Source organism: Marmota flaviventris, chromosome 12, assembly GCF_047511675.1.
Source record: "Marmota flaviventris isolate mMarFla1 chromosome 12, mMarFla1.hap1, whole genome shotgun sequence".
Classification (NCBI taxonomy): Eukaryota; Metazoa; Chordata; class Mammalia; order Rodentia; family Sciuridae; genus Marmota; species Marmota flaviventris.
Window position 1 is genome coordinate 67,959,139 of NC_092509.1, and position 15,952 is coordinate 67,975,090.

Here is a 15,952-nt window from a genome sequence, read left to right on the forward strand (position 1 = left end):
TTTAAGTAAAGGAGATTATTCCAGACAATACAGATGGGCCTCATCCAATCCTTTGAAGAGCCTTAAAAGAAAAAACAGATTTCTCAGAGGAAGGAGAAGAAATTCTGCCTTCAGACTGAACCATCAGCCCCTGCCTCAGAGTTTTCAGCTTGGAAGCTTGCCCTACAGATTTTAGACTTGCCAGCCTTACAAAGTGTTAAGCTCTGTCTGCCTGTCTATCCCTCTATCCATTCATTCATCTATCCATTTGCCCATTTGTCTATCTATCTGGTTCTGTTTCTCTGCAGAATCCTGACAGGGTAATTAGGAAGGACTGAAGAAGTGACAGTTAAACTGAGCCCTCAATGGATATGGAGCCAACCATGTGAAAAGCCGAGGTTAATTGTGTTCTTTGCAAAGGGAAGAGCATACCAAAGACCCTGAGACAGAAAAGAAGTTGGCATAAATAAGAGAGTGGAAGGCTGAGGATGCAGCTCAGTATTAGAGCATCTGGCCTGTCATGTGCAAGGCTCTTGGCTTGATCCTCAGCACGAAAGAAGGAAGGAAAGAAAGGAGGGTGGAGGAAGGAAGGAAGGAAGAAAAAAGAAAGAGAAGAGATAAATAAGAAATCAGGGGCTGGGGTTGTAGCTCAGCAGTAGAGCACTTGCCTTGCACACGTGAGGCCCTGGGTTCGATCCTCAGCACCACATATAATAAATAAATAAATAAAAATAAAGAGATTGTGTCCATCTACAACAACAACAAAAGAAAGAAAGAAAGAAATCGGGATGTCTTAGATACAGTGAGTCAAAGAGCTTTGGTCCATGATGAGGGCAGAGAGGTTTGCAGAGTTGGCTCATACATGACTTAGTAAAATATTTGGACTTGTTTTTCAAACTACTGTAGGGAGCTATTGAAGATTATTCATTTGGATAAAGATAGATGCTTCATGGAGAAGAAACTGGAAGGCACCAAAAATGGAGGTAGATAGAAACTTCAAAGGTTACTGTAATGGTTCAGGTAGAAATTTATGAGGCATGATCCAGTGCTTTGGCAGAGAGGAGAGGAAGATGTGGGCTGACTCAAGACTCCCTGATGGAATGGAGGGAGAAGGCAGGAGCTGGAAGCATCAAGTATGCTTCCAGATTTCTAGCTTGAACAGCTGATGATGGTGTTACTTAATGAAATTATGTAGACCGAGAGAAGCACAGGATGAAATAATCCAAATTAAGAGTTTAGTTTCGGTACTAGAGTGCAGAAGAAGGGGTTTCAGAATTGGAAGTCATCACTTCATAGGATACTTTTAAAGGCTCATGAATGAAAGTGATTAAGGAGAGAAGACAGAGAATCCAGGACTTGAAACCTGGGTGAATCTGACATTTAGAGGTAGGTTGCAAAAGCAGCCAGAGAGATGGATAGAAGAAACTAAACAAAAATTAGTGTGCCAAAAGAGGCTGGGTTTCAAGAAAGAGGTAGTCAACATGTGAAGTCTGCCAAGAAGTCAACAAAATAAAGATAGAAAAATGAAGGTAGGGTTTGGAAGCATGGCCCAGCACAGTGAGTTCTGGTGTGGGCTGTGTCTGCTTATTTGCTTCAGACTTTCTGGTTTACCGTTGGCAGCCTATTTATAACAGGGAGACTATTGTCATGGCCAATTCCAGGTGGTCCCTGGATTTCCTGGGTATTCAGGGGGGTCTGGTTTTGTTTGCTTGTTTGTTTTCCTGAAAGAAGGAAGGCGAGAAGTTGGTATCTGAGTGCCTAGGGATGAGGAGGGAAGAGAGGAGAGATGAGGAAAGGAAGGATAAGGTGTTCATTATTCTCCATTCTGGCCTCTGAGACCACCTACAGTTTTGGTCTACAGGACACACCCTAAATCGATGATGGATTATTTTGAAGATTCGAGTTTCCTGAGTTCTGCGTTAAGAGACTTGTTCCCTTTCTTAATATCGTTTCTTCTTTGTTCCTTCATAACATTTAGTACAATTTGTATTTGTGAATATATCTGATATAATTTATTTGACATTTATGTCCACATGTGACGATAACTTCCATGAGAAAAAGAGTCTGTTGTTGAATCCACTTGTAGCTAGTGTCCAAAGCAAGGACTGGAACCTAGATATAGTTGTTGAGTTAATAAATAACAAATATATACATAGGAGTAGAAAATTATGGCCATAAGTTTGTAGGCATAAATTTGTGAACTAGATGTCAGTGATCTTCTATGTTTTTCTATATATGTTAATTAGCTACTTGTTTATATCGCTCTCCTCTGGTAATAGACATGTGGTAATAGGCACTAGAAATTTAAGAAACTGTGGGAGAAACACAGGAAATTGAGAAAATTTTATGTATTAACTTTTTCAGGGATTTTTAGAGAAGACAATTGTTATTATATTTTAATTGTGAAATATCTTGGTACTAATGGAGAATTCTGTGCTGGTGTTTGAAGATTGAAAGGTTATGTTTATATTGATGTGTCTCAAAAAGTCCAGATGCAATGTTCTAGAACCATGGGAAGTCCACTACTAGTATAGTTCATATAACACTGGCTAAAACCATGGCTCTTCAAAATGGGACATTTGAAGAAGAAACTTATGAGAAAACTGAACTTCTAATGCCTCTGAATAATAGAAAGCTTGTCTTGGAAAAAATCAGAGGATCTTATAATTTTAGACTGAAAAGAATCTTTAGTCCATTTTCCCTTACTGTACAGTAAGGGCCTATAAAGGCATTGTAGGATCACACAGCTGGTCCTGACAACTTGTAATAATCTCATGTGTCTGACCTCAAGTCCAGGCCCTAAATCCTGGGTGTAGGTGTGAAAATTTGTGTAAATATTGAATGTATAATTATAATCAATAGTGGTTGGTACACAGGCTATAAAAGAGCCTCTGTTTATAGTCCTGGTGATTTACCTTGAATGAGAAGCCACCCCATACATATTTATTTCATAAGTCTGGAATTTTTATAGGTTTTCTCCAAAGTTAGGCATCACTAAACTACTCTGATGAAACCCCAATTTTGGTACAAATGAAAATGTCACTTTCTCCTCTTACAAACTCTTGCTGAGACACTGTAGTGAGCTCACTACATGTCAAACAGTGAGGCCATAGCCATGTGCTCCAGCAGCCCAGGCATGGCAGCCAACAGCTGGAGCAGAGGACTCTGACACATGGAGCATAAATAAATCTCTACTCTGCCAACTTTTTAATGACACTTATTTCTGCACATTTATGAGGAAACTGATAGCTTTATGCAACCACATATTAATATGTATTTTCATGGTAACAGAATTTGTTTAAGAAATGACTAATCTCCCTATAATTAGGGAATTTTGTCAGTTTTTTTTTTCTCTTAGAGTACTTGCTTTCTATCCTAAAATCCACACCGATGGATCTACTAGCTGAAAATCAATAAAGGTATGTATTTACTCATACAGAAAACACACACAAGGGGTTGGGGTTGGGGTTGTGGCTCAGTGGTAGAGCACTTGCCTAGCACATGGGAGACATTGGATTCTATCCTCAGCACCGCATACAAATCGATAAATAAAATAAAGGTATTGGGGGTGGGCTGTGGCTCAGCGGTAGAGCACTCATTTCGCATGTGTGAGGCCCTGGGTTCTATCTTCAGTGCCACATAAATGAAATAAAAAGGTATTGTGTCCACCTACAACTAAAAAAAATATTTAAAAATAAATAAATAAATAAAAGTATCATGTCCAACTGTAATTAAAAAATATTGAAAAGAAAAGAAAACACACACAAAAAGGAAAAGAATGTTGGGGAAATCTCATGAAAAATCAAAGGGAGATCAGTAGAACAGAGGAAAGGGACCAATGGGAAGGAGGAGAAGAGGGAAGGAAAAATACTGGGGAATTATATTGGCCAAATTATATTGTTACATTCTGTGCACGTATGAATATGTAACAACAAATCCAACCATTTTATACAACTATAATGCGCCATTTAAAAATGCGGAAAAAACGCATGAAAATCTAATTCACTTTTCAGAACAGCTACTATTTACACTGAAATATTTTGGTCCCTATTTTAGCATTGTTTCCTTCCTTTCTATGAATCTCATATTTTAAAAAGAATGAAGTTAGAATCCTTTATACTGTTCACTTACAGTTCTCTTAGCAAATGTTATTTTAGCTAGAAATGGTGTTCAGTGTTCCTACTAAGGATTGTTTTCTTAAATCTTTTGATTCCTTTTTTTTTATCTTCAGTTGATGCAACTCAGAAATTTTGATTGCAACTGATGACAATACATCACAGAAACTTTATAGTATTTCTGGGGAAAAGGCTTATTACCATAAATGGTGAAATATGAAATAGTTTGTCACTGGCAATATAATGACCTATGAACTATGCAAAATGTAAGTATGGTTGCCTCCAAAGCAGCACCACCAAATTCCTAGAGGTCAGCTGACTGCGTCTGTCTCAACACTGTTTCTTTAGGTTAATAAATCTTACTCCCATTTTCATGATTTGATGATTTCATAATTTTTTTAAAGTTTCATGTCAAGTATTATTTAATTTGAACAATTTTTTTTTTTTTTTTAGGTATGGGGGGTGGGGATTGAACTCAGGGCACTTGACCACTGAGCCACATCCCCAGCCCTATTTTGTATTTTATTTAGAGACAGGGTCTCACTGAGTTGCTTAGGGCCTCGCCATTGCTGAGGCTGGCTTTGAACTAGTGATTCTCCTGTATCAGCCTCCCAAGCCTCTGGGATTACAAGCATGTGCCAGCAGACCCAGTGGCAATTCTTTTTTTTAAAGAATACAGATAATGTGGTAATAATGTTCTCTCAAGAAAACAGAGACATTAGGCGTGGGGATGCTCACCAGTAATTTTAGCTACTCTGGAGACTGAGGCAGGAAAATTGCAAGTTTGAGGCCAGCCTGCGCAACTTGGGGAGACCTTGTCTAAAAATAAAAAAACAAAAGCCCTGGGGATGTAGCTCAGTGGTAAGCGTTTTCCTAGCATGAGTGAGGCCCTGAGTTCAATCCCTGATACTGAACAAAAATAAAACAAACAAACAAACTAGCTATTGAAAATTTTCCTTGTATTCTATTATTTTAAAAAATGCACCCTTTGTCTTTATCAAAAAACAAATATTCATTGCAAATGACATATTAAATAAAGGAAGATTTCAAAAAATAACGACAAAAAACTGCTTCAGTCTAAAAATGGAAGGTATTTAAAAACTCAACCTAAAATATGTCTTCCTCAGCTGTGTATTATCAGCACTTAGCTAACAGTAGAGGTTTACTAAAGGTTGTAAAATTAAATGTTAACTATCATACATACAGAAAAGGATAATTAGCATTGGTCAATATTAACCTGTATATAGCCTGTAAATGTTTGCATTCTACACAAATACAATGGTGTAAGTGTTTATAAGGAGTTCGTAGAAAAATTGGGTAGAAAACATGCTCCCCCCCCCAATTAAAAATTCTCAAAAAGAGTACATTGAATTTATAGAACATATGGAGCTGACTTGACAGATGGGTGGAGTAGGTGGTTCCCAGCGTGCAGAGGACCCTATAAATCCATTTTCCTGCTTCTTGTTAGAGGAGAGATAATAAGATCCGTGTGAACTAAGTGTTTCTCTGTTTTTAAATAAGGCCCATACAGACATCTTTCTTAGTTTTTATTTATATTTTTATGCTTTCTGAGCTTTCTTTTCTCCTTCTCTTTCCTGGACAAGTCCACTGTGATTAACCAGCTGGGGTTTTGTTTGTTTGTTTGTTTGTTTATACATGGACACCATATCTTAATTTTGTTTATTTATTTTTATGTGGTGCTGAGGATAGGACCTAGTGCCTCACAAGAGCAAGGCAAGTGCTCTACCATTGAGCTACAACCCCAGCCATTAGCCAGCTATTTTTATGAAATAATTCTAGTTGAATAAGATGGCTTAAAAAAAAACTGCATCATTAAGATTGAATCATAACTTTCATGCCCTATACAAGGGTTACCTTATAAAGACTCAGGTCTCCTAACTTCAAATCCAGATCAGGGGCCATGGGGTATGTACATGTGAATAAATTTGAAAAGTTATGTATAAATTAAATGAAATGTCAAAGTCAAAAATTTTTATTCATAATTAAAGGGAGTCCTTGATATATGTATGTATCTTTCCTATAGTGAAAAATTTTCTATCCAATCCAAAACAAATTTGTTTTCTACATTTGGAATTTTTTTTGTTTCTTCTTCAAAGTGAGTCACCTTGATTTTATTCTAAGTTTAAATTACCAATTTGGTACAACTGGCAATATTTTTTTCTTACCATATGGTGAATAGTTTGGTCTATTGGTCTATCTATATATCTCCAGACTTTTAAAAAAAATAAAATCTTGTCTATATCCAACTAAAAATGTGGATTGACCACAGTCAACATATTGTGGCATCTAATGATTTACTTCACTTTTTATTTTTTTTTTGATACAGGGATTGAACTCAGGGTCACTCGACCACTGAGCCACATTCCCAGCCCTTTGTTGTATATTATTTAGAGACAGGATCTCATTGAGTTGCTTAGTGCCTCGACATTGCTGAGGCTGGCTTTGAACCCATGATCCTCCTGTCTAGCCTCCTGAGTCACTGGAATTACAGGCGAGTGCCACTGTGCCCGGCTTCCTTACCTTTTTTTTTGCACACATGTGCACATGTGCACACAAACATACACATACCTCAGACCTTTGTCTGCAATAGTATAGAAGAGAATGAAAGTGATTACCTTGAGGGATTGCTAAAGGTGGAAATGGGTTGTGAAAACAGACAACTGTTCAATGATATACTTTGATATTGTTGGAAACAAGAATACATTAATTTTATAATGTTTTTCTTTTAAAACTTTTTATTAAGTTTTTAACTTTATTATTCCACCAAGACTGCACAAAATTAAACAGAATAACATAATGAGCTACCACATCCCTTTCGCCCAGCTTCAACAGCCATCACCTCACTGTTAACACTGCCAACCTGCTTTATCTACACCCTTATCCATTCCCCAACTCCTGTGTTATTTGGAAGCAAACCCCAGAAGTCTGAAACTTCAACCATAAATATTTCAATTTGTAACTCTAAAAGAAGGGGACTCTTTATTTTAAGCATAAACACAATACCAGTTATCACATTGGAAATATTTCACAATAATTCCTTAATCTTGTCAATATTCACATTTTTTCATCAAAAACACAAACGGCTTTTAGTTTTAGTTATTTGAGTTAGGATACAAATAATGTCACATGTTGTGAAATGTATTTGTTTAAAAAAAATGAAGAAGAAGAAAAACAAAAGTCTTCCTATGTTTCCCACAGCCTAAATTATGCTGACTGCATCTCTAACTCTTTTGAACACGTTCCTTTGTTCTTGTATTTTGGGTTGGTAAATTGGTTGAATCTATTCTAGAGTGTTGGTCAGATTTAAGTTATCCTTCTAAAGCAAAATGGTGATAGTATAATGTCTGATCATCTCTGGTTTTTGTCCCATTAGCAACCATTGACACTCATACCTAGATCTATTACTATATCAGAAGTCACAAAATGGCAATATTCTAGTTTTATCATCTCTTTCCTTTATTATCTAGAATGTTTCCATAATGAAAAAAACCATCCTCATTTACTTCTCGATTACCAATGGTATCATTTTTTAAGAAAGGCAAGATAATGGTTGAGGTTTTAGCTCAGTGGTAGGGTGCTTGCCTAGCACATGTGAGACACTGGATTTCATCCTCAGCACCACAAAAAATACCCAAATAAAATAAAGATATAAAAAAGAAAGATAAGATAAATTATTTATTTCTATTTTTTAATTTCTCATTTTTCAAAATAATGAGCCAGTTCTAATGGTGACTAATTTTTTATTATGCCATTATCAACTTATGAATGTAAATAACTGTAGTGTTTCAGTTAATTACCATTATGTTCTTTTTTAAAAAAGTAAATTCATGCCATTATCTTTTATTGGGGGAAGAGGTACCAGGGATTGAATTCAGGGGCACTCGACCTCTAGCCACATCCTCAGCCCTATTTTGTATTTTATTTAGAGACAGGGTCTCACTGAGTTGCTTAGTGCCTTGCCATTGCTGAGGCTGGCTTTGAACTCACCATCCTCCTGTCTCAGCCTCCCCACCTGCTGGGATTATACTTTATATAAAGGATATTTTTAGCAATTCCTCATTTCCCTGTCTCCCCATCCTTGGCAACCACAGGTTTGTTCTCTGCTTCTATGAGTTTGATTGTTTTTGATATCAAATGTAAGTGGAATCATGCAGTATTTATTCTTCTGTAACTAGTTCATTCCACTTAACATAATGTCCTTGAAGTTCATTCATATTGTTACATTTTGCTGAATTTCCTTTTTTAAAGGTTGAAAAAATTAAAAATTACATTATATACCACATTTTCTTTAATCATTCATCTGTTCATGAACGTTTAGTATATACCTACATTTTGACTATTGTGAATAGCATTACAATAAACTCAACCTCAGCCTACCAAGTTGCCCAACTTGATGGAAATTCTTTTTTTCTTTTTTCTTTTTGGTGCTGGGAATTAAATTAACTCAAGATTTTTGAAATACTTATCCAGACATGGGATTGCTGAATCATAAGGTAGTTAGATTTTTATAATAAAAATTCAATGGAATCGGTATGTTGTTTTTCCATAGAGGTTGCACCATGTTTCATTCTCTCTAAATATGTACAAAAGTTCCAATTTCTCTATCCTCACCAATTGTATTGTCTTTTGATTTTTGGTAATAGCCATCAGAGCATGAGTGAGATGACATTTTATTGTGATTTTGATTGTTGCTGTAGTATTCACACAATAGCCAAAATGTGGCCCCTCTCTACAGGTGCCTTTTACTAGCCAATGGTCCCAAATGGACAGGAGGAGCTCAGAGGTCTAATTCTGAGAACTGAAAGTTTGAGGAACAATGAACTGAACAATTTATACCAGAGAAAGAACTTAAAACAAGAATGAGAAATATGCTGAAGTAAGAATAAGTGGTTTGGTAAATGAATTAGAAATATTAAGAACAAATTCTGCTGGGCATGGCGGCTCACACATGTAATCCCAATGGTTTGGGAGGCTGAGGCAGGAAGATTGTGAGTTCAAAGCCTACCTCAGCAACTTAGCGAGGCCGTAAGCAACTTAGCAAGACCCTGTCTCTAAATAAAATACAAAAAAAGGGCTGGGGAGGGATGTGGCTCAGTGGTTATATACTTCTGGAATCAATCCCTGATACCAAAATAAATAAACAAACAAACAAATAAGAATGAATCCTATTTCATACTGCTGCTGCTGGGCCTCATGGATGCTAGGCAAATGCTCTACCACTGAACTATATCCCCAGCTCTATTATTGAATAGAAAATTAGATGGATTACTTCAGTAGTGAAAGTATCTAGTAAATAAATGAGTGGAAGATTAGGTTATAGAGTTTCCCTGGGAAACATCAGGAAAGGATAAGGATATAGAATGGGAAAAGAGAGATGAAGAAATTTGGAGAATCAATTAAGCACCAAAGGCAGTTTCTTGGGGAACCCATAAGAAAGAAAAAAGAAACGGAGGGGAGCAAATCTTTCATGCACGATGATAAGAATTTCCCAATGTCACACAGCCTGTAAATAGCCAACCCTGGGGGCCAGCCCAGAAATCTGGCTCAAGTACATATTCTTAACTATTATTTATGCTTGAGGTATGTCTCATCAGATGCCAGTCTGGAGAAGAATTAAGTTAGGAGGCATAAAGGCAGGGGGTGGGGATTATGAAATCAACAGAAGAGAGGTGGTAGTACATGAACTTTTGGAAGATAGTGTGTCACAGTAAGCCTGAGTGTCTCAACTCCATGTGACTGAAGTCCTGTAAAAGCACAAACAGCCAGGTGTGGTGATGGTGCATGCCTATAATCCCAGCAACTACTTTGGCTGAGGAAGGAGGATCAAAAATTCAAGGCCAACTTCAGCAACTTAGTAAAACCTGTCTCAAAATTTAAAAAAAAAAAAAAAAAGACTGGGGAGGTAGTTCAGTAGTAAAGTGCACCTGGGTTCCATTCTCAGAAACCCTCCCCGCTACACCCCCCCAAAAAAGAATAGACAAGACACTTCAATTCAATTTCTTCATCTATAAATGAGAAAGTATAAAGCCTATCTCATTGAGTGGTTTTAAAGATTAAATAACTGTGGAATTCTGAGCACAGGAGAATAACTGCCCAGATATGACAAAAATAATAAAAATTGCCAGGCGCAGTGATGCAGGCCTGTAATCCCAGTGGATTGGAGGCTGATACAGGAGGATGGTGAGTTCAAAGCCAGTCTCAGCAAAAACCAAGGTGCTAAACAACTCAGTGAAATCCTGTCTCTAAATAAAATACAAAAAATAGGGCTGGGGATGTGGCTCAGTGCTCTAGTGCCCCTGAGTTCAATCCCCAGTACTCTCTCCCCCCCAAAATAAATAAATAAAATAAAATAAGAATTGTATTTATTCCAACTTTAAATAAATATTTGTTGAGACTCTTATAGGCCCAAAACAGACAAAAATTCCCACTGAGATTGAGCTTTTGGTAGGAAAGAAAGACAATAGCAAGTAAACGTAAATAGATGTACAATGGGAGGCAGTGTTAAGTACTAGCAAGCAATCAGGGCGAGGTAAAGAAATGGTATAAACTGGCCAGGCACGGTGGCACACGGCTGTAATCTGAGCAATTTATTGAGGTGCTAAGCACAGACCCTGTCTCTAATAAAACACAAAACACGGCTAGAGATGTGGCTCAGTGGTCGAGTGCCCCTGAGTTCAATCCCTGGTACCCAAAAACAAAAATTAAAAAGAAAAAAGAAATGGCATACAGGAGTGAAGAGGTTATGTAGACAGCATGGTTGGGAAAGGTCTACCAAGTCAGGAAACACCTGGATGAATGGAGTTCTTGGTGGAGGGAATAGGAAGCACAAAGGTCCTGAGGTGGGAGAACATGTACCTGGCATGTTCAAGGAATGGCCAAATGCCAGTATGGTCAGGACAGAGTGAGCCGGGGGGCAGTATTTGGAAATAAAATTACCAATGTAGCCAGGAGCCAGATCATTTGGGTCTTCATCTGTCATGAAAAAATCAGTTGCTCTTTCATCATTTGAAAATTTTTGTTGTGTACTTTCACATTAAATCAGAGGTACAGTCTGAAGCCTGGTGGGTACCTTGTTATATGAGCAACTCTTTCTAGCCTCTAAGATTTATGATGTCAGAAGATACCTCTGCTTCACAGTTGTAGCAGAAGGCACCTCAAAATGGAGTTTTCTGGGTAACTTGCCTTTACCCTGCTGGCTGCTTTCAATCCTCAGTGGTCATTCCAAACCAGTCCTCTAATTGCCCTTGTCCGGGTCCATGGGCATTACTCAGACATGCTTGAAGTACCAGAGCCAGTCACGCTCTGAGTCACCCCCTCATTCTAGGGGAGGCGGCCAGGAAGCAGCCGGTCTTGAGGGAGGTTTTGATTTAGTGCTGCCGGATATTCTTACCCAGCCTGGCCTATCCCGTGGGTCACCCTATCTCACCCCTTTGGGCTGGGGTGTCCATGTTCTTTAGAATGGCATCCCAAACATGACCTGATTCTTCCCTCCCCCAGCGAAGGTTGTTCCTGGTCGCTAATCACAGCAGAAGATTCCTTTCATGTCCTATACCTCTCAGAGGGGTGTTATGGCTGCAGCTGCTGGTGTTGGAAATAAATGCAGCAAATGTACCCCTGTTCTTGTTTTACTTTCCAAATTTGTAATTGGTTTTGAAGGCCGTCCAATTTTCACCTCTATCAATCTGGTTTGCATAATTTTTTTGTTGACATTTTCATCTAGGTACTTAAATTGTATTTAAAAATTCAGCCCAGAACCAAAGATGTAAGAGAAAAACAAATGAATGAGTTGCTACCTCTTGGGGCTATATTTTAAATTTAGCTGGTAGGACTATTAGAAGGAAATGAGGCAATGGCCCATAAGATTGGAATCCAGTTTTCTCGGGTCTTTACTTCAAGCTAGATGCACTCTTAGGAGGTCAGTGCAGGTACAAATATCACCAACAGTGAGAGTGTCAGATGTGGGCTGGCCCTTATTCTGAACATCATAATTACAAGAAGGCAAAAACAGACATCTAGCTCTAAATATTTTTCTTCTGAGTTCAATGGGAAAGGATTAAAAAACAAAAAACATACATAACAGGAGCATCTATTGACTTTTTTGGGGGGTGGGTATCAGGGATTGAAACCAGGGGCCCTTAACCACTGAGCCACATCCTCAGCCTTTTTAAGATAGGCTCTCACTAAGTACTTTAGGGCCTCACTAAATTGCTGAGGCTGACTTTGAACTTGCGATCCTCCTCTTCAGCCTCCTGAGTTGCTGGGATTATAGGTGTGTACCACCATGCCTGGCTCTACTGATTTTTAACCCAGAAGTGTCCTTGACGACTTGACTTCTTATAGCATGCCTATCATTTCCTTTATCTCCTATGAACAGTGATGTAAAAGAGCTGCTTAGAACTTCTTGATCCTAGATGTGCTTAGCAATCTGGCATCTATTCCCACTCTCATGACACAAAATAGCAGTAAGCAGATGTTTTAGTGAAGATTAGGTGAGAATAATTACGGATATGATTTACCTTCCCTTATGCCATTCCTTTAAGGTGTTGATGGCTCCTTGGCCAGACTCAACTCTATAGCTGTGTGTCTTTCTAGGAAGTGGCCCAGCTAAGTTATAGACAGGATGAAGAGCTGTTTAGCTCAGTTTATGGATGAGAGATTCATAACCAGCTATTTTTGGAAATTAGGACATTTCTGACCTTTTGAGTTTGATGTCATGACCAGAAACTACTCCACAGTCCAAGAAAATGTGACCTCATGCCACTGAAACGCAAATTCTTGTGTGCTACAAGGACCATTGGTTCAACTTGACTTTCTTTGGACTTCACATGGCTAATAGATGAAGAGTCATAGGAATCTCAGAGGCTAATGAAATAAACAGTAATGAGATAGATATTAATGTTCTTTGAAAGGAATTCTCCTTGATCTTGTAGCAGTAGCTTCCATTCCCCTCTTTGTATTGGGTACCCTCAGAAAAACATGGGAAAAGAATTTAAAACTATCCAAGACACATACTCTGGATATGTTTCTTCTCACACATCCAGTTTAATATCAACCCAGTAGAGTTGTTCCCTGGTAAACTGCTAAAATGGAGAAATTTGAAAACAAAAATACTCTAATTTGATAATGTTTTTATATTTTCTTTCTTTTTTTACCATACAAGATGCTCAGTAACCTGAACTGCAACATAACACTTTAGAAAGAACGTGAATTTTGGAATTAGAGATCTCCAAGTTTGAATCTTGCTTCTATCATGTATTTAGGTACTTTATATCTTGGTCCATGTACAAGTGCAAGGGCGTCCAAGTTTATTTTTCTCTTAAAAAAACAGATCAAGGCCAGACACGATGGTGCATGCCTGTATTCCCTGCGTCTTGGGAGGCTGAAGCAGGAGGATTAAAAGTTCAAAGCCGGCCTCAGTAAAAACAAGGCACTAAGCAACTCACTGAGACTCTGTCTCTAGATAAAATACAAAATAGGGCTGGGGATGTGGCTCAGTGGTTGAGTGCTCCTGAGTTCAATCCCCCACCGCCCCCCCAAAAAAAGATCATACAAATATACCTAAATCAACCTCAATATATTAGCTTGATTGGACTGCAATAATAAAATGCCATAGACTATGCATTACTTTTCTCACAGTCTGGCTGGAAGTCTAAGATGAAAGTGCCCTCAGGGTTGATTTCTGGTGAGTTCTCTCTCCTTGGCTTGCAGATGGCAAACTTCTTGTTGTGCCCTTACTTGATCTTCCCTCCCTGAATGTGCAAAGAAAAGGGGCTGCAGTGTCTCTTCCTCTTCTTATATGAACAAAAGTCCCATTGAATTAGGATCCCTCCCAGCCTTCTGACCTCATTTAACTTTAACTGTCTCCTTAAAGAACATATCTCTAACTATAGCTGGGTACAGTGGCCCAGTCCTGTAATCCCAGCAGTTGGAGAGACTGAAGCAGAAAGATCACAAGTTCAAAGTTAGCCTTGGCAATTTAGCAAGGCTCTAAGCAACTTAGTGAGACACAGTTTCCAAATTAAAATATAAAAAGGGCTGGGGATGTGAGTCAGTGGTTAAGCACTGGGTTCAATCCCTGGTACAAAAACACACTACATACGTCTCTAACTATAGCTATAGTGGGGATTAAAGGCTTTAACATGGGAATTTGGCAGGGACACAATTCAGCCCATAGTACTTATATACTAAATACTAGTTATAAGAATTACTCTAGATTATGTGTGTAAGACACCTAATCTTGTCCCCTTAACACAGAAGTATTCCATAGACACTGGTCTCCTCAGCTGCCTCCCATGTCACCTTCTCCTCTAGGGAGTAGCCCCTCGTCTTTGCACATAAGAAGCCAGGTCAGGCACATGGTCTAGATGGTATAGACAGTTAAATGAACTATGGGATTCCCAAGTTTTCCTTGGAAAAAGGAAACCTGGTTCTTCTGTAGACTGATGACTCAAGTCAGATTCTCTTGGGAATTTGGATCTGAGATTGAGTCTCTGCTGAAGGAGTACAATGCAGTCTGCAACAAGAGAATTAGGTGAATGATGATATCGAGTAACACACTGAGAACTCAGTATGTACCAAGTATAGCCCCAAGGGTCTTTCACACATTGAATTACTACTACACTGTGAGGTAGATGCTTTCATATACCTATTTTGCAGGTGAGGAAACTGAGGCCTGAGAGGTTTAGTACTTTGCCAATATCACATAGCTATTCATCTGGATATAGTCAAAAGTGGAGGATGGTACTCTCGGCCAAAGGGAGAAAAGCAGGGTATTTCATGAATCTCTGGCTCCAACCATCATTAACATGGACTCCATGACATGTTCCAGTGTCCTGCCAATAAAATGTACTTTTTTTTTTTCTGCAATGATTTGAAATAGGGTTTATTCTTCATAAATCAAGGGAAGTTTTATAAAGCCACTCACCTTGTCTACCAGATCTGTCACACTCAGCATTAGAGTTCAGTCTTTAACAACTGTATGCAAATGATTATGAAGAATTTGTTTTAAATGACTCACTTCCATTGCAGTGTTTAAAATTGTTTAAATCAAAATCAAGAAGAGATCTCAGAGAAAGTGTCTGGATAGTAGATGACACATTTCAGCAGCAGGGACGGGTAAATTCTTCATCAGCAATGTGTTTCGAGAACATAGGATGAGAGTTAGATCTTTGTCTATGGGTAGGCAAATCCTCTTGTATTTGTGTTTGTGTGTGTGTGTTTGCAGTACTGGGGATTGAGCCTGGGGGTGCTCTACCACTGAACTACATTCTCAGTCCTTTTTATTTTTATTTTTGCGTCAAGTTCTGACCAAATTGCCCAGGCTGGTCTTGAATTATTTTATTCTCCTGCCTCTGTCTCCCAAGTTGCTGGGATTACAGGCATGAGGCACAAAGATTAGCTAAATTGTGTGTTTCTATCAAGCCTGGAGAAGCTGGAAGTCTAGGTGGTGTCTGAAGGAGGGAGAAAAGTAAGCAATCTGAGCCAGATGACTGCGATCAGGAAGCATATACCATGAAGTCATGGTTCAAAGTGTGTTTGCTATCTAAGATAAAATTAGTAGAAAAGGTACAGGGAATGGTAGTGCAAAACCTGTAATCCCAGCCACTTGGGAGGCTGAAGCAGGAGGATCTCAAGTTTATGGCCAGCCTCAGAAATTTAGCAGGACCCTCAGCAACTTGGTGAGACCCTGTCTCAAAATGAAACATAAAAAGCACTGGTGATATAACTCAGTGGTTAAACAACCCTGGGTTTAATCCCCAGCACACACTCAAACACATATGTGCATCTACATATGTGCTTATGTAGAAAATGAAAGCAAATAGAGATTGAAATTCACA